Consider the following 20522-nt stretch of genomic DNA (forward strand, 5'->3'; position numbering starts at 1 on the left):
ATAATGGTGCTTCCCAATACAAAAAGTACATCTTGCATCCACTTGTGTAAATTCTCCACCACAATGTACTCACCATAATGCTGAAAATATTAACCTAATGAAACATTCCAGCCTCATAGAGTCTCCACAGCATACTCTTTAGTACGGGTAACATGCTGCCAGGAAAGCAGCCTGTATGAAAGATGCTCCCCACACGGAGCTCCAAATACAGTGTAGTATTTATTTTGCATTAGGATCAATCATAAAAACTAACATAAAATCCATGTAAAAAATACAAACAAATGTGGCCGAACTTATTAATATGGCCACCAATCCGGGACCCGACATCTTACCCCCACTGTCTCCCATCCAAGTACTAACCAAGCCCAACCCTGCTCGGCTTCCTAGATTAGAGAAGATCTGCGCATTCAAGATGATGTGGTTGTAGGTCTTACCGCCAATGTCTATTGTTAACAGCAATATGAGTAATCAAAATGCTTTTCATAAACTATAATATTGTGATAATATACAAAAACATAAATCAACAAAGTGCCTAAATCCAGGAATTCATAAGCGGGCATATACCATAGTAAATACACTAGGACAGAATAAAAAGAGTCCCATAAGTAGCCTTGAGCAGAAGAGTCCCACAAGCTGTGATGAGAAAATAAGATGAGCTCCTCAAACTGTCACCATCAAACATTTATAAGGTCTCCCAGGTGTCATTGATGCACAAGGCTTACCAAATACTGCAACCCTCCATATAAAAGTGGTCACATGCACATAGTGAAATTCCGCCAGGGAAAGGGCTCTCACTCCAGCCTCCCCTCATCCACAAAGACACCAGGAATTGTGCTGCCAGTTGTTACCATATACATCCACAACTTGCAGGAAACCATTGCACCACTGGGAATGAGCTCAGCAGGACCAATGCACATATAATAAAAGAGACCCTCAACATAGTGAAAAACAAACAAACATAAACATGTATTAAGTCTAAGTGCTTAGAAATGTCTAGAAGTAGCACATGGTGCGGCAACATGGAATTCCAGCATCATTTATGGCCACTGTTCCTTTGCACATGCTCAGTAGCGTGTATCCAAGTCCTCCAAAATCAATCTGTTCTAAACCATAATTACAACTATGTATCCCCAAATCTATGCTGACCATGGATGGAAGTATACATTGGCCAATTGACTATAATCTGTTAAAAGACTTAAGACTTAAATAATCTCATTGCTTAGACTCCGGAGCTGAATAATTCTCTGTGGGAGTCACAGTTAGGGAGGTTTGAGTTCATGGCAATTCAGGGTTAACCCGGAACATGACACCAAGACAAAGTCCTTAATTAAAAAAAAAAGTCCATAATGTAAATTCATCATCTATCACATTGTCCAGCCATGTACTGTAGATCAACGTCAGTGATGGATGACACTTGCTTACCCATTCAACACAACATGCCAACCGCTGAAACTATCTGATCCTGAAGGATATAACTGACATAAATACAATTTCCCCAGCTGGAAGCTGAATGTAAACAAAGGTATGCAGACAATATTGACCAAATATGATCACATCCATGTTTAACCAAAGCCATCCTCTGAGATGCACTGCCCCCGTTGTTTATGTCCAGCTGCAAGAGTGTGACAGGAGTGGATCCTCTTGGCCATCGTATTTTGTTTTGTTTCATCGGTTTGGCAGGAGTAGTTTATCATGACTGATGTGGCTCTACATCACTGTACAATATAATTACTTGTAGATTTACTTTTTTATTTTGTTTAACCCCTTCTTGCCTGCCCCAGGGGGCTTTTAAATAGTTTGGATTGTCCAGGGGGCAGGAAGAAATTGCATTCATGCAACCACTGTCATGGTGGTCACATAATCAGAAGCAGTGAGTTTACTATCACTGAGAAACCCCCGGGTCTCATACTAATGATTGGGAACTGAGACTCCTGATTCCGCGTCACCTGATCACTGTGATAGCCTTTGATTGGCTATCACAGTGATCAGTCACTCTGCAGCCTGCCCATTTTTTTAAACTTTGGGGTTCATTTCCGGAAACTGGAGAGTGCAAAATCTGATGCAGTTGTGCATGGTAGTTAATCAGCTTCTAACTTCAGCCTGGAAGCTGATTGGTTTCCATGTAGAGCTGCAGCAGATTTTGCACTCTGCAGTTTTAGTAAATCAAACCTAAAGTATCTTTCTTTCCTTGTCAGGGGAGACAGATGAAAACAAACAAAAATGGGTAAAAAAAAAATAAAAAAAAAAATACCTAGATCCAGGTTTGCTCTAGGTCAGTGCCATGGTTAATGTTAGGTTCCATGAAAGGGACAAACGTCAAGGTGAGGGTCAAAGGTTGGGATTAACAATCAGGTTCAGTGTATTTTGGGTAGGATTTAAAAAAAAAAAACATTTTTAAAATGAGTATCTGTGTCAGTTAGTGTCAGTGTGTTTTAGGTAGCATTGCATTGAATATAATAGCAGAATGTACACTATTATTCTGTGCCCTATTATGGTTACAAACAACAAGTAACATACACATACAGTATGTAATATTTCTGTGATTGCCGGGAGCAGTAGAATTTATTTTCAGTTGTTCTTTGTTATGGTAATAGCAAGAAATATATAGCTATATTTAATTTTTTTTTTTTTTTTTGCTATTTTGGGCTATTTCCCTTTGATAATATTAAGATAAAAACAGAAAATATCCATTACCATTTACCACCCAAAAATGTGTTTACTAAAACATGTCAAAGTTGCCATGGTACTCTTATAACCCTTTTGAACATTGTTATTAATTGGGTATTATTTATGATATAAAATCAGTACAATTACTAGATTGCTGGTCTATTGAAGATCTTGGGGTGCTCTATTACTCACAACCCACTCCTTTTCCTCTCTGATTGCTGATTGGGGGCTTTTTATCACTTGCTGTATATTAGCCCTTTTAGTGGGTTGCTGCGTCTGTGATCCCTCCCTCTGGGGTGTGTAACTATATAGGTTGTGCCACTGGAGAAAAGGTTGATGTCTTAGCCCTTGTACATACGGTCGGAGATTCCGATGGAATGTTTACTATCGGACTGTTTTGTCGGATATTCCGACTGTGTGTGGTCTGCATGGGACTGTTTTTGTCTGAATATCCGATGGACCAAGTTGTCCAACTTGCCGGTAAATTTTTCAGGCAAAATGCTCCTATCGGACATACTCCGATCATGTGTAGCCTACTCCGACGGACAAAGTGGCACGCATGCTCAGATCAAATTCCTACACCAAAACTATTGGCTCCTAGCCTGAACGTAGTCCCGTCGTAACAAAATAACGTCATCACGTTATGTACAATCGGATTTTCCAACAACTTAGTCCGACCGTGTGTATGCAACATCACTTCCGGACCTCTTCCGGAATTAATCCGTCAGAATTACTCAGACGGATTTGGTTGTCGGAATCTCCGACCGTGTGTACAAGGGCTTAGGGTTGATACTCATACTATGTATCTCATACACTATTTTAAACATTATTTTTTTTAATTATGGTGTTTTTAACATGAATTAACTTTTTTTGTGAGAAAGAAAAAGTCCTTTGTTTGTTTTCTTTTTTTTAATTGGATGTAATTATGAGGATATGGTGCAGTTAAATCCATGGCTGGTCATTTCTATGGTTCATCTTTAAAATGACCTAAATGGATCTTCAAGGTTTGCCTCCTATTGACTTCTATAGAGTTGCATTAATGTTCGCAATTTGGAAATTTTTAAAAATGACCTAAATGGATCTTCAAGGTTTGGTTCCTACTGACTTCAATAAAGTTTGCATTAATGTTCGCAATTTGCACATTTTTTTAAGAGTTTACAGAACCTTACATGAATTGAACCCAAACAGATTTGTCCATCACTAGTCACTGTCACTGCCAACCAGCTATTCATTTTCTAACATGATTGCATTTATAATGCCAGAATTTAAACATGCAATGTGCATAAAATATGAATAATATGTAATAAAAACATGTCAGGTCATCAAGAAAAGACCTCCATATAATTGACATTATTAGGAAGAAATAGAAGTAGAAGACGACCCTATTAGTAATGTAGATTGTGGCCAAGTATCCATACATTTTTGCGTCACTATGTAATTTCGTTTTAAAATATTTTTTTATGTGTTACTGATTAAATAATGACATGGATATTATAAATATATAAAAAGTTAACAATTGTTCTGTCTAAATAAATGGATGTATTAAAATATTAAATATTTATGCATTTTATCATGTATATACAAGAGTTTGACACATGAGATATTCAGAAGCGTTTTGTTCATATACCAAATATCTGAACTTTGTAAAAAAATAAAATAATCTTTAGACTGTATTTCCTATTGAAAGCTTGCTTAACTAATAGATCCCACACTTGTCAAAATCTGTCAGCTATTGTGTGAATGACTTCACAGCAATGTGAATACTGAGTTGACATCTACCAAAGATTTATTTCATTTTGGTAAGACTGACCCAGCAGCTTTACTGTGTGAGCTAATGATATTACTCATTTTAGAATTAAATGACTGTTGAGAATAAAATATAGCAGTCAACTAATGTGTCATATTGCAATTAAAAAAAATTAAGAAGTACTCATATATTAAAGAATGGTACAAAATTATGAACAGAGTAACTAAATATTTTCCTTGCACTCTCTATAAGGTAAGGACATAGTTTACTTCTTGCAGAGGAAAGCCTTTCCATGTGTATTTATGCTTTTACATATTTATATGTGTTCCATGGGAGCTGTCATATTGTGATAAGGACTAACTACCTAGGCATCGCTAAGAATATATTGACAGCAGTTTCAATACTGTCACAATGGCATGGATTAAAAAAAAAACAATTATTGAAGGCTATATGCTGTGGAGTGATGCTGTGCTAATAAATTTCCAATAGGTTTATAATTTATGTTTTGGCGAGTTGCTGTTTAAATTTTTAAACAAAACTTTTTATTATTCATTACATGCCTTATTTTGGATCCAGGAATGCTGTTCCTGTGTCTCTGTGTTTTTCTATGCAATGCCACAAATTACAACTGATAGAAGGGGTCAGTTGGGTGCTCTACATAACTTTCTCAAAACATCACAGCACCCAGCCTCAGGACTCCTCTCAAGAGCATCCAGGCCAGAACAAGCAGTTGGTTGGCTCTTAGGAGGAGTTATGAAAAAATGTAAATGCATTGATGGGTGGGAGTCCGTCAGGATTGGACATATTGGCATTTATTTATTAAAGCTGGAGAGTGAAAAATCAGACTTCTGCATGGAATCAGCTTCCTGGTTTTATTGCTAAAGATTAAATGAATGATCTGAGGTTTGAAGTTGATTGGCCACTATGCACAGCTGCACCAGATTCTGAGTGCAGTAGCAAATCTCCCCCACTTAGTAAATCTCCCCCACTGTAACTAGGTAGACTGCATTTGCATGCAGACTGCCCTGAATATTGGCCAAAAATGGTCACTGAACCTCCATAATTGAAAGAACTAAAATCCATGCGACAAGTTAGGGATAGTCAGTCTAGGGAAGAAAAGGCTTGCTAATTCTGCATATCCTCCAACAAGTAAATGAAGTGGATCAATTCTGATTTGCTGCAGCATCTAATGCACATTGAAACTTACGATGTGCAGTAAAAACAAAGTAAGCAATTTCAGTGCAAGAGAAGAGTCTGTACAACTGTAAAAAAGCTGAAGATATTACTTTCTAGGACACACTTAACCCCTTCATTGTCCCCTAGTGGTTAACCCCTTCACTGCCAGTGTCATTTACACAGTGATAAGTGCATTTTTATAGCACTTATCACTGTATAAATTACAATGGTCCCAAAATAGTGTCAAAAGTGTCTGATGTGTGCGCCATAATGTTGCAGTCACAATAAAAATTGCAGATCGCAGCCTTTACTAATAAAAATAATTTATAATAAAAATGCCATAAAACTATCCCCTATTTTGTAGACACTATAACTTTTGCACAAACCAATCAATATATGCTTATTGCATTTTTTTTACCAAAAATATGTAGAATACATATCTGCCTAAACTGAGGAAACATTTTTTTTTTCAAAATTGTCGCAATTTTTGGGTTTATAGCACAAAAAATAAAAACTGAAGAGGTGATCAAATACCACCAAAATAAAGCTCTATTTGTGGGAAAAAAGCATGTTAATTTTGTTTGGGTACAACGTTGCATGACCGCTCAATTGTCAGTTAAAGCGGCACAGTGCCGAAAAATGGCCCGGTCATTCAGCAGCCAAATATTCCAAGGCTGAAGTGGTTAATTCATTAGACCCTCTCTTTTTCATGACAGATAGTGACTTTATAGTAACCTTATTGGTATCTGGCACAATACAGCAATAACCTGGTCTGGACTCCCCTTAGAAGCAAGTACCGTAGGTATGTAGAAGACACTTAAAAAAGTAAAAATGTATTTTATCCAATTATGTACAAATTAAAAGACGTGCACTGCTTAAAAATGTGTTTATTTTAGTTTTAATTTCATTTGTTTTTGTTATTTTTCATTTATCGGATCATTTGTTATGATTGGTATTCGTTACTTCGGATTATTCGTAACTTTGGATGCATTTGTATTTGGTCCATTCCATTCTTTTAAATGCGGCATTAGTTTTTTCAGATAATTCATAACTTTGGATGTATTCATATTCGTTACACTTTATTTATTTAGATGAGGCATTCGTTACTTTGGATAATTTGTAATTTGGATGCATTTGTATTTGTTATGTTCCCTTATGCCGACTACACATGGTCGGATTTTCCAATGGGAGCTTTTTGTCGGAAATGATGACAATGTGTAAGCTCCATCGGACATTTTCCATCGGAATTTTTCCGACACACAAAATTCGAGATCTGGATCTCAAATTTTCTGAAAACAAAATCCATTTGTGGAAATTCCAATTGTGTTTACACAATTCCGATGCACAACATTCTACGCATGCTCGGAATCACACAGAAGAGCTATTGAATTTCAATTTTCTCAGGGCTCGTCATACGTCACTGCGTTCTTGACGTTCGGAATTTCCGACAACATTGTGTGACTGTGTGTATGCAAGACAAGTTTGAGCCAACACCATGGAAAAAAATCCCATGGATTTTTTTGTCGGAATGTCCGAACATGTGTACGCAGCATAACAGTTATTTTAGCCAAATTAATAGTTTATAATAATAAATAATTATAATAATAACAATATAATTCTTTTGGACAATATAAAATTGTCAGTTTAGCAGGAATTTGCAGACTTTCGGAAAACCTGCATTCATGCATTCAACCTCCTCTGCCATCCCCACCATGCATAACCTTTATGTAGCTATGTAGGGGATGAGCTAAATGGAGTACTACAAAATGTCATATAGATCTGCTGGGGCTGCTGACATCACATCCAAGATGGCGACACCAGCAGCAGTCTCTGGGCTTTTAAAAGTCTACACAAGGGTGGCTTTTACAGGTAAATAACATGCATAAAATATAATAAATGCACATAAAATTTATTTGGAAGATTGTTATTGAATGGTCTGATGAAAGGGTCAAATGAAACTGATACTAAAAAATTGTTTTATTTTATTTCAGATAGAATAGAAAAGGGTCAGAGGTGATTTTTTATTTATTTTTTTTGCTGATTGTACACCTTCTGAAGAGGTTGTCATCTCATCTTGTGATGTCCCTGTGACAGAAAGTGTAAAGTACCTTGTCAATTCAAAGAAAGAGAGTAGAAAGAAATGGCCAGGATTTAAACCTCTCTCCTACTCAAGTAGCTTTAATTGCTGCATTTGTCCATGTAGGAGAGTTTCACTTCCTGCACAAGTGGCCACACAGGAAGCAAGACAACAGATTCCTGTCAGGGTCACAGAGACCAAAGAAAACCTGTCAGTCTCGAATCCTTCCTCTGTATTTTATAAAATCCCACAAATAATCAATCATGTTAAATTCTGATGATGTTATGTACCCCTAATTGTGTACACTTTTAATACTAAATGTTAAACCTAAAAAAAAAAAAAAAAAAAATTACTGCAATAAAGTAAAGTTCACACTTTAATACTAAGTAAGTATTTAAAGTGTGAAAGTTCACACTTTCATACTTTAAAGGGGTTGTAAAGGTAAATGTTTTTTCCCCTTAATGCATTCTATGCATTAAGGTGAAAAAACATCTGACAGTGCCGGCGCCCCCAGTCCCCCGGTTTTACTTACCTCACCCCTCGAAAAGCCCGCGCTCGCCCCCGTCGTCCTTTCCACCGTTCAGCCTGGCCGCTGATTGGCTGGAGTGGAAGGATGGAAAGCAGCGCAGCCATTGGCTCGCGCTGCTGTCAATCACATCCACTGACGCGGAGCGCCGGGGGGCGGGGCCGTGTGATACAGCGAGCGGCTATAGCCGCCGGCTGTATCACGGGAGCGCGCCTGCAGGTGCTTTTCACCATGCAAAGGAGCTCGCATGAATGTGAGAAGCACCTGCGGGAGGAAGCCGAGACAGCCGCTGAGGGACCCCAGAAGAGCAGGTTCGGGGCCACTCTGTGCAAAACGAGCTGCACAGAAGAGGTAAGTATAACATGTTTGTTATTTAAAAAAAAAAAAATCACTTTACAATCCCTTTAAATACTTGCTAAACCTAAAAAAAAATAAAAAAAAAAAAATGACTGCAATAATGTGCAGTTCACACTTAGAATTTTCTGTGATTTTTTTTGCACATGATTCCAAAGGACCTGACATCCACTGTATGCAAGTCTGCCTCTAATAGGTTTTTCTTACAGTTCCATTCCTTCTATAGCATATGCTGTAATTTTTATTTCAAGGGTCATCTTTGAAGTTTAAAGATATAAAAAAATGAAATGGTAAGCCTTAATACACCACTTTAATTATAATATTACAATTAGCAGAGGTTATTTAATCTGTCTTGATATTGACTTACTATAATCCCCTGTATACCAGTATTCCCACTGGGAGAGGGAGCAAACCTGTCAGCGTGACACTTTCCAGTTCTGTCAGAGTAATGCTGAAAATACAGTTAGAGAATGGGAATACATGGATGACATCAACCATAAGCTGGTGTTCCTTCACTGTCCACTCACAATCTGGTGTGTGTCCTGGACCCAGCTGTTCTGTCTGGCAGGGGTGTGCGGATGACTAGACTGAATGAATAGAATCACAATTCATTGGCAGGTAAAATAGTCCCAATATATGTATATCAGCTGCAAATTTAGCTGTGTATCTGGAGCTTCGGCTTCAGATGGTTAAAATCCATGAGCTGTGCTGAGCCACAGAAGGCGTACATTTGCATGCACTGATCAGTGAATTGCGTTACCCAGAAAAGGACTTGTTTGTACCTTAGTCAGATTTTAAAAATAAAAATAAAAACTTGAAATAGTTAAAAGGGATAGCGAACGTGAATTATTGATGCATTGTTCCAAAAACAATTGTGCATCAGATGGTATCACAGCCTTTTATGAGTTTGCTTATTCAGTGCTTTAAAAAGGTTCATTGTGATTTTTTTTTCCATGTATCACTATGTACATTATCCTTCTCAGTATTAAATCAATTAACTCTAATAGTCATTTATATCACTATATAACCTTAAAGTGTCGCTATAGTCATTTTTTTAAAATGTTGAATAGATTGGGGGAGGTTAGATCCTCTGTTTGGTTTTACTGCTGTCCTTAAAGAGATGTCTCCTCACCTTTTTGTCTGGGGACAGTTTACCAGACATGAAGTGAAGGAAAATTTGCAACAGGAAAAAAAAAAAAGACAACAATAAAAAAGCCACAGAGGTTTTCGCATTCCCTTACTTAAAGTGGTTGTAAAGTCATTGTTCACAATTACTGCCAGCCTCTCTGCTATAATAAGCAATACTACACAGTGGGGGTTATTTACGAAAGGCAAATCCACTTTGAACTGCAAGTGCACTTGAAAGTGCATTGAAAGTGCACTTGGAAGTGCAGTCACTGTAAATCTAAGGGGTAGATCTGAAATGAGGGGAAGCTCTGCTGATTTTATCATCCAATCATGTGCAAGCTAAAATGCTGTTTTTTATTTTCCTTGCATGTCCCCCTCGGATCTACAGCGACTTTACTTCCAAGTGCACTTGCAGTGCAAAGTAGATTTTCCTTTAGTAAATAACTCCCAGTGTCTGTTTTTTCATTCTTCAGCTAAATACCTTTTTTCACATCACTGATGTGAAGTCGCGTGAAGGTCCACCACTCTCCTTCCCCGATCTAAGCACTATAGTGGAAGGGGCTGAGATTCCCCTCTGACATCAGCCAGGCGGTCACTTGACCACACATCGGCAATGCAAAATAAGGTATATAGCTGCCACCTCGCCGGCCACCCGCCATCACTCTACAGAGAGGCAGAACAGGCGATCTGCCTATGTAAACAAGGCAGATCCCCATTCTGGCAGGGAAGTACACAAAGATCTTCTATAAGCAGGAACATTGATCTCTGTGTTCTTCCTGGTAGTCCATCCCCACACAGTTAGAAAACACTCCAACACTTAACCCTTTGATCGCCCCTGATGTTAACTTCTTCCCTGCCAGTGCCATTTGTACAGTGAAAGTGCATTTTTTTAGCACTGATCGCTGTATTGGTGTCACTGGTCCCCAAAAAGTGTCACTTATGCCGCGTACACACGACCAGACTTTTCGACGGACTAGGTCCAACGGAACGAATCCGCCAGACAAGTCGATTGTGTGTGGGTTTCATCAGACCTTTTGCTGTCTAAAAATCAGATGGACTTTAGATTTAAAACAGGTTTCAAATCTTTCCGACAGACTCGAGTCCAGTCGAAAAATCAGTTTGTCTGTATGCTAGTCTGATGGATGAAAACCACCGCTAGGGCAGCTATTGGCTACTGTCTATGAACTTCCTTATTCTAGTCCTGTCGTATGTCATCACGTTCGAATCCTTTAAAAGTCCCTCAGGAAAACCGTTGGACCTAGTCCGTCGAAAAGTCCGGGCTTATGTAAGCAGCATTAGTGTCAGATTTGTCTGCTGCAGTGTGGCAATCCCGCCAAAAAGCGCTGATTGTCGCCATTACCAGTAAAAACAATAAAAAATTTATAAAAGTCCATAAATCTATCCCATAGTTTGTAGACACTATAACTGTTGTGCAAACCAATCAATAAACGCTTATTGGTATCTTTTTAACCAAAAATATGTAGCAGAATACATATTGACTTAAATTTATGAAGAAATTAGATTTTTGACATTTTTTGGGGGGTGAGGATATATATATTAGAGCAGAAAGTAAAAAAAAAAAAAATTTTCAAAATTGTCTATTTTTGTTTATAGCGCAAAAAATAAAAACTGCAGAGGTGATCAAATACTACCAAAAGAAAGTTCTATTTGTGGGAAAAAAAGGACATCAGTTTTATTTGGGTACAGCGTCTCATGACCATGCAATTGTCAGTTAAAATAATTCAGTGTCATTGGTCATTAAGGGATTAAAACCTTCTGGGGTTGAAATGGTTAACTTTAAAAAAAAAATATTTTGTCTGTGTAGCTGTTACAGACACTTCCCCTCACTTCCTGTCTTCCTTAGAACAGTGAGTAAAAGAAAATCTCTGTAACAGAGCCTAGACACCTATAAAACCTTACAGGGGTTCTAATCCATCCCTACTCTATCCAAAACCAAAAAAAAAGTTTTGGCTGTTCATGCACTTTAGGATGCCTTCATAAGCCATGACTTTAAGGGCATGTTCACACTATAACAGAGAGCTGCATTTTTTCTACATAAGAAAAAAGCAGCTCTCTGAAAGGGCACACAGAAAACAATGATTTTCTATGTGTCCCATCCATACTTACCCACAGCTGTCACCTCGGGGGGCAGAGCAGTGTGGAAAACTTGAAACACTGCTGCAATTTTCCCTCACCACTCCGTGAGCCAGAATTTTTATGTGTGGTCTCTCAGTTGAGCCGCCGTACATAGAAATGAATGGAATGTCCCAAAGTGAGATTCCATAAGGTTAAAGCTGCTCCCCCACTGCCAGCAGTTGCGGTCATTACTCACAAAGAAAGTGTGAATGTGCCCTAAAAAGATAATACATTCTATACTGTTCATAATAACATTTCTGAACTGTTACGGGTTTATACCGTGGATACAATCTATAGACAGTCATATTGGGCCTCTTTTGTCTAACTGCCTGAAATAAGAATCATTTCCCCATAGTAACCAGCCAGTTTCAAACCTGTGCTTTAAATGAAAGTTGGAAATGAAAGGAACATCTCACTTTGATGAAGGCGGTTAAATACTTTCAAGGGACCACTACACACTGACGATCATTTATTAACATTTTAGAAACAGAAATTGTGTTGCTCTACTGCAGAGGTGGGCAAACTGCAGCTATCTAGCTGTTGAAGAACTACAAGTCCCATCATGACTCTGGAAGTCATGCTTGTAATTGTCAGTCTTTCTCTGCCTCTTGGAGTCATGCTTGTAACTGTCAGTGTAGCAATGCCACATGGGACACGAAGTTCCACAACAACTGGCGAGCCGCAGTTTTCCCAGCCCTTCCCTATAGCAATATCATTATTTAAATGTCATTTTTCCAGTAAAGTTTTTAAACTGAGGTGAAAGGCAGACAGTTCTCAAATATCTCACCCTAATAAATAAGCCTCATTATAACATTTTTAAGTGGAGAGGAGCTCAGGTGTCATCCAGACTCATCTCTATCCAAAAATGAAAGTTGTGCTAATTTTTAGTCCAATCAGCTGCAGGCCTGGCCATTCAACACCCAACAGTGCAACTAAACATAAGAACGGGATGCTGGTGATGTCAGTACCCTTATGCAAAAACACAAGCCCTTGTTTAGTCAATGTCATTGAGTAAATATGGTCATGTGCCCATTTTTGGGTGTGGGCAGCAATGCAAATGCTCCCAGGACCGTTGGTCCCCTACTGTCCCATTCACTGATGTCACTTCTGTTTTGGATTCTGAGAGCATCCCACTGGATGGGATCCAATAGGATGTCTAAGTTAAAGTGGAATTCCTGGAAAATAATTCCTTTTTGGAAAGTCCACTTGGAAATGGAAAAAGTAAAGAACTCTGTGCTATGACAGCAAGGCTGCTACTGTGGAAATGAGTTTCATTCAGGCTGGATGTTACACACAACATCCTTCTTCCAGCATTAAGAATGTGCATTCCAGCTAAAATACAGTAAAGAGATTTTGTTGTTTACTTCCCTTTCCTTTTGTCCATTTACAAAAGTCCCCGTATTCGTTTCACAGAATAAAAAAACCCTTCTATGAATGGACAAGGGGAGAAGAGGGGGTAGAAGGGAAAAGCACATGCCGGAATCTCTGTTTATTCACAGAACACCTTGAATTCTGTAAAATGAATACATGACTATTTGTGAATGGACAAGGGGAGAGAAAGAGTAGTGTGAAGGACGTTTTTTTTGTTTATTGTACTACAGCTGGACCTATCAGACAGAGGTCCAGAAAAAGAGCACTATGTTTAAGAGAGAATTATAGGATTTTTTTTTAATCATATTTACCTTGGTGATTGCAGCATCGGTACAATGTTGCATCTGTCCACTCTTGGCCTCGGAGACTGAGAACCGAGCAATCAAACGCCATTCATCACTCGGTTCTCACAGCTCCCTAAGCAGAGAGCTGGTGATGTCAGTCATTGATTCTCTGCTCTGCCCCCCCCCCACTCACTGGAGTGCTGGGCTGTGGAGGGAGTGGGAGCGGCCGGCTCAGGCTCTCAGCGGTTTTATGAGAGCCTGAGCCGAGTGTTGGATCAGGCGTGTCGGCATATCCCAACCATATGGTCGCTATTTTTCCTGAGCCTGGACTGGCTCTGTGATGTCAGACGTCAGCTGTCTGCTAAAAATGGGTCACAGAAGTTCAGTATGATCCACAGGAGAAGTACAGCCAACTGAGCTCTGGCTGTACTTCTCCTTTAATATTCAACATGTAAAAAATTATAATTTCTACAATAGTCAGCAGTGCTACAGTCCTATCATACACTTTAGTAGGGGTAATTTACTTGTGGTCTGTCTATAAAGATTTTCCTTGAGTTTCACTTTATATATCTAATGCCGTGCACACACGAGCGGAATGTCTGACAGAAAAAGTCAGACGGAAGATTTTCATCATATATTCTGATCGTGTGTATGCCTCATCTGACATTTTTTTTTTTTTTTTATTCTGGCGGACCTAGAAATAGAACATGTTTTAAATATTTCCAACGGAACCAATTCCTATTGGGAAAACCGCTCGTCTGTATGCTGTTCCGACAGACCAAAAATGGTGCATGCTCTGAAGCAAGTACCAGAAGGAAGCTTTTGGCTACTGGCTATTGAACTGCCTTTTTCTAGTCCCATCATACGTGTTGTTCGTCACCATGTTCTTGACGATCGGACTTTGGTGTGACCGTGTGTACGCAACACAGTTTCAGCGTAACTCCGTTGGAAACTCAGTCGGAACTCCCTTGGAAAAACCTTCAGAGTTAATTCCGACTGGAAAACCGGTAACAGTTTTTCTACATTGTTTTGTTTGTTTTTCCTTTGCAATTTAGCAGCAAGTGGGAAAGGGAGCAAGCTACCATACAGTACATACTGTATAATGGTTTTGTTTTACCTTAAAGGACCCCATGAGTCCTTGACACAATTTTAAACAGTGCAGAGACATTGGCAGTTTTTCCCAGCACCCTTTTAAAATGACATCTGATTCTGTCAACAATAAGGCCTCCTTCACACGGGGCTTACTAAAGCATAGGCCCATGGAGGACTGTGTTTAGGGGTGCGCAGCTGTTCTGTGCATCCACATACAGGCAGTCCAATTGATATCAATCGGGACACAGTGGCTACATGGACGTAGCTGCTGTCCCAAATTTGACATCTGTGTGGGTAGGGGTAAGCACAGACCAATCACAGAACACCTTGTTTTCTGGGAAAAATTTAATAAGTAAAAACATTTTATGAATGGAAGAGGGGAAGTGAGAGCAGCCAACACAGCCTTCATTGTATGCATTGTATTAGTGATAGGAGTGCAAATTTCGGAGCTGGATATTCAGCTTGTTTACCTAACACAGCAGCATGCACCAACAGGACACACATCATTAAGGGTAGCTGATTCTTAATAGGGCCTGGAATGTCATTTTCAGAGCCAAAATTTTGGCGTTTACAGTGTTGTCAAAATGAATGACAATTTGATTTTTTTATCCAACACTGTGCCATTTACCAGTGGAGAACAGAACAAAATATTACAGCGCATACATGCAAAAATTACATTTACTTCCTGCAAGGCTATTTCAAGTGCCCCATTATCAGTGGGTCCTACGCTATCTATAGAATGGAAGATCCTGCTTCTCTAAACCATGGGAAAAATACACTCCTCTATATGGGAGAACTAAAGGACTTCTCCTATAAAACAGGTGGACACTAATAATATATAGGAAGAGTCCTTTAGTTCTCCCATATAGAGGAGGGTATTTCTCCCATGGTTTAGAGAATCAGGATCTTCCATTCTATGGATAGTGTAGGACTTTTGGATTTTTCTTGTTTATTTAATGGCTTAACCTCCCTAGCGGTGATCCCGAGTCTGGCTCGGGCTGGGATTTCAGTACCATGAGCGGTAACCCCGAGCCAGACTCGGGATCTCATCGCTGGATACAGGGAGGATACAGGGAGAGGTTACTTACCTTGTCCCCTGGATCCAGCGATGTCCTCCGCACTGTCTGATCGAGCTGTCCCCCACTCGATTGACACAGTGCCCGAGTGCCGCCGATCTCCTTTCCTTGTGACGTTATGACGCACGGGAGCGGAGGTCGGCGCCAAATTCAAAAATGTAAAAACACACAATACACATACAGAACTGTAATCTTACAGATCACAGTACTGTATAAAAAAATACACACCCCTTTTGTCCCTAGTGGTCTGTCCAGTGCCCTGCATGCACTTTTATATTATAAATACTGTTTTTTTCTGCCTGGAATTTGGAGATTACCCAAAGCAACCAAAAAGTGTCCCTTTATTTCTAAAGTGATTTTAGACCAACTAGAAAACAGTGATAATAAATTAGAATCACTTGCAGAATTGAGCGATAGTGATTTGTGGGGAAATTCGTCATCAATCACTAAATCTAATGACAGCGACAATTCTGCAAATGAGCAAATTTCAGAGTTTTTGGATTTGATTACATTATTGAATCATTTGTATTATTATTTGTTATGATTATTTATTATATTATACATTTTATCATACCCGGGAAGTCTACTAGACTCTTGTTTGAACAGATTTAAGAAAGTTATTCCTAAGAATTGCAGGCCTACAATATAAAACGCCAAATTTCCATGCAAAATAATTGTACCGCTTTCAGCACCTAAAATCAGAACTAATCATACCGCCAGGGAGGTTAATGAATAATGTTTAGGGGGCTATAGGCCTATAGAGAAAATATTGGAGATACAAAAAGACCTAAAGCGAAACATGCTACAAAAAGTGTTTTACAGCATATCATCTACTGTAGTACTAACTGAAATCTTTCCCTTTTCCATGAACATGTAAAAAAAAATCTGGTATTGTGGTATTTTTACTTGTTCTTCTGAATATGTAGTATATGTTTGACCTGCCCATGCGGCCTGCTTTACGTGGGTTGTACCATTTGTACACTTCGAAAACGGTTTGGGGAACATCGGAATCTTGTAGAAAAGGGCATTGATAAACATAGTGTTCTGAGACATTTAAAAGAATTTCACAAATAGTCATACTTAGGATTACGTGTTTAGGTTATAGAGGCCATTCCCTAAACATTTCCTACTGCTGAATGTTATAAAAGACTATTAATACTCTATTATAGTAACAGAGTAACACTTTAATATTATATAATAATATCTTCTCTATTAACCAGTTTATTAATAATTTTTTGAGTAATTGTTTAACCACTTCCCGACCAGCGCACGACGATGTACGTCGACAGAATGGCACGGGCAGGCATATTGGCGTACATGTACGTCCAATATTCGTTGCCGCCATGCCGCACTGGTCGGGACCCCCGCGATCGCCGTCTCACGGAGCGGCCGAATGGAGGAAATGCTGTATAAACAACATTTTCCCATTCTGCCTAGCAACTAGTGACGCTGATCTCTGCTCCATGTGATTGGAGCAGAGATCAGTGTACACTAAATGACAGCCCAACCCCCCCACAGTTAGTAACACACCCCTAGGAACACTTAATCCCTACACTGCCACCCACTGGTTAACCCTTTCACTGCCAGTGTCATTTACACAGGAATCACTGCATTTATATAGCAGTGATTACTGTATAAATGACAATGGTCCCAAAAATGTGTCAAAAATGTCCGATGGGTCCCCCACAATGTCGCAGTCACAATAAAAATCGCAGATCGCCGCCATTACTAGTAAAAAAAAAAAAAAAAAAAATTATTAATAAAAATGCTATAAAACTATCCCTATTTTGTAAACACTATAACTTTTGCGCAAACCAATCAATAATCGCTTATTGCGATTTTTTTTACCAAAAATATGTAGAATAATACGTATCGGCCTAAACTGAGGGAAAAAAATGTTTTTTTATATATTTTTGGGGGATATTTATTATTACAAAAAGTAAAAAATAATGCGTTTTTTTCAAAATTATCGCTCTATTTTTGTTTATAGCGCAAAAAATAAAAACCGCAGGGGTGATCAAATACCACCAAAAGAAAGCTCTATTTGTGGGAAAAAAAGGACGTTAATTTTGTCGCACGACCGCGCAATTGTCAGTTAAAGCGACGCAGTGCCGAATCGCAAAAAGTGGTCTGGTCTTTGACCAGCAAATTGGTCCGGTCTGAAAGTGGTTAAGGAATTTTTTAAGAAGTTTTTTGAATATCCCCATATGACCATTGTGCTACCTAATTCTTAGTCTTTCTAATAGGTTTCACTCTAGAGATTACATATATATATATATGTATATATATATATATATATATATATATATACACACACACACACACACACACACACACACACACACACACACACACGTGTGTGTATATATGTATGTATTTTACATTTTTAGTTAATTAATTTGAATTTTTTTGGATTTAATGTACAGATAGAGGTATTTTTGTATTATATCATATATTATATACTTTTTATTATTTATGTTAATAAGGTTGCTTGCTAGACTTATAAAATCTTAGTTCCATCATTCATTTTAACCCAAATCCTAATTTTAATCTCAATTTAAATGAATAATAATAGGTTTTATCATATCATATATTACATCATATCGTATACATAATTTCTCCCTATATACAACAAGTTTTGTACAGGTGTACTTACTCCTCTATATGCATATCTATACGTGGTAAAATATAACCCACATAATTAGGCCATGTAGTTGGTATTGATTAACACCAATGAATTAATATCTAGTGACGAACTCATTGTTTATTATTGATTGTTATCATTAATTTACATAACGTGTTTTACTTAAAAATAGATTTTTTATCATTTCTAAAAATTTTAAATATATTACCACTATCTTTTCATAGATATACCATTGCCAGATAAATCATGATCCTACTGGTCGTCAGGAGTAAGTATCATAGTTCAATAGAGGCTGTTTATTAGGTAATACAGTGTCTTAGCCGTGATATCCTAGTATTGCTATTATTATTATTATTATTATTATTATTGTTTTTATGCGCCATGGTTATCCGTTATGTGAGCCCATTTAGTATAGTGTGTGTGTGTATATAATAACGCCATTCAAAAATGGCCACCAGTGAAGCCTGAGGAAGGAGAACGCATGCTCCGAACACGAAGCACCGCCCACTGACTTGACCCGGAAGTGACGCCGCCTGTGTGATTATTGTTCCAGTCATCGAGAAGCACTGTGAACTAACAGTGCAGCAAGAGGATGGCCAGATTGCGGACCAACAACTAAGCCAGTGACGTCAACATTCACCCGGAAGTCAGAGCGGATGAACTATATTCCATACCTGAACATACTACACTTTTGTGAATGTACTATCTATTGTTTACAATTAAAACTGTTTACCTGATGCACTTAGAGGGTACTGTTCTTTGTCCTTCTTATATTCCAGAGTTTTTTGTTACAAAACTTCTGAACCTACAGCATCTTGAGGACAGCATAAAAACTATCCTTATATGGACTTAATTGTATGGATTTGTCTTATTACCCTTTTAAATCCACCCCATATCCATTTAAATGTAACAACACTGTCATATCCAGATTGGGCCATATTACCCCACTATCTGAATGTAAAGGACTATCCTATGCCCCATATACTGTGAGGAGAAACATGTAATTTAATGACCACTAAACATGTTGCAAAGAACAAGTATCTTACATATATAGGTATATCTCACTTAATGACCAGGTTCCGTTCCAATGACCAGGTCGTTAAACAAATTGGTTGTCAAAGGAGGAGTCACAAGTAATCAATATTTTACGCATTCTTAACTACTGTACTGTACTGTATTATGAAAAAAAAAGTCTAAACACAAAACTCCAGCTCAATAATGTTGTTTTCATTTGCATAAGTACAGAACACAAATGGAAATTCTGTACTGTACTGTACAATACAATGAATTATAGCACGTCATTTGGGTGGGGAGAGGTAGTCATATGTCCGAGTGGTCGTTAAACAGGTAAGTCGTTAAATGAGGAGTATCTGTATTATGGCGGTGTTGGATCACTAAATACAGTTTTCTTGTATAGGTATTTTCACCTTTTTTTTAAAGTACACAACATTCACTTATTTTCACAGGATTATTATTTATACCATAGATCTATTTAAGAAGATTAACTACAGGACTGATTACGAATATAAAAGAGATCACATGCGATATTTACACATGCAGTACATATATGTATGTAAAATATAAATGCTAGATTGTGTGTTTGTATATACTCTCAGAGCTACCATGCACACTGTCTGTATATAAATAAATAAACATTTTAAATGATAGGTGGATAAAAGACAAGGGTCTTTGAGATGATCCATTGTTTAGAATATATATTGAAATGATAGGTGGATAAAATACAAGTCATTGGGATTATCAGTTGTTCAAAATAGATGTATGCGCTACCTGGTGGAATGGAGATGGAAAAAGTCCCAAAAAAGTAATTTTGCCCAAGTTCTATTTTCTGATTTATTTATTTTACAGCTTAAATTCTTACCTAACTGCTTGCCTAACTTGCTTTTTTCATGCTATATATTGCAAGCAACTAGACACATATGCCCTGTATATACAATAATGTTTCAGTTTATCTAATACCATTCACCTTTGCTTATTATTCAATGACAATGTCCACACACAGACAATCACACTGAGCAATAGGCTATTTACTGAGAGGAAGACTATATTAAAGCATAAACACATTGAAATGTATTATTCTGCCATCTGAGGAACAGTTCTTTTAGCCTAGTGTTCCCGTTTTCTAAAGCGGAAGATGTTTATTACAGAAAAGAAAAGACCCACGTTTACTTGGATAAATGACAATGAATATCTCTTTTTCCCTATGTATGATTGTTGAAGTTATAG

At 38.0% G+C, this 20522-nt stretch overlaps 1 protein-coding gene across 23 annotated transcripts in view; it reads right to left on the reverse strand.

Annotated features, from left to right (window-relative positions):
- PTPRD (protein tyrosine phosphatase receptor type D) overlaps window positions 1–20522 on the reverse strand; it is a 2297910-nt gene that overhangs the window by 2273401 nt on the left and 3987 nt on the right. The window lies entirely within an intron of this gene.

Source organism: Lithobates pipiens, unplaced genomic scaffold (assembly GCF_037356315.1).
Source record: "Lithobates pipiens isolate NorthernLeopardFrog02 unplaced genomic scaffold, aLitPip1_a1.2 Scaffold_13, whole genome shotgun sequence".
In the NCBI taxonomy this organism is placed as follows: domain Eukaryota; kingdom Metazoa; phylum Chordata; class Amphibia; order Anura; family Ranidae; genus Lithobates; species Lithobates pipiens.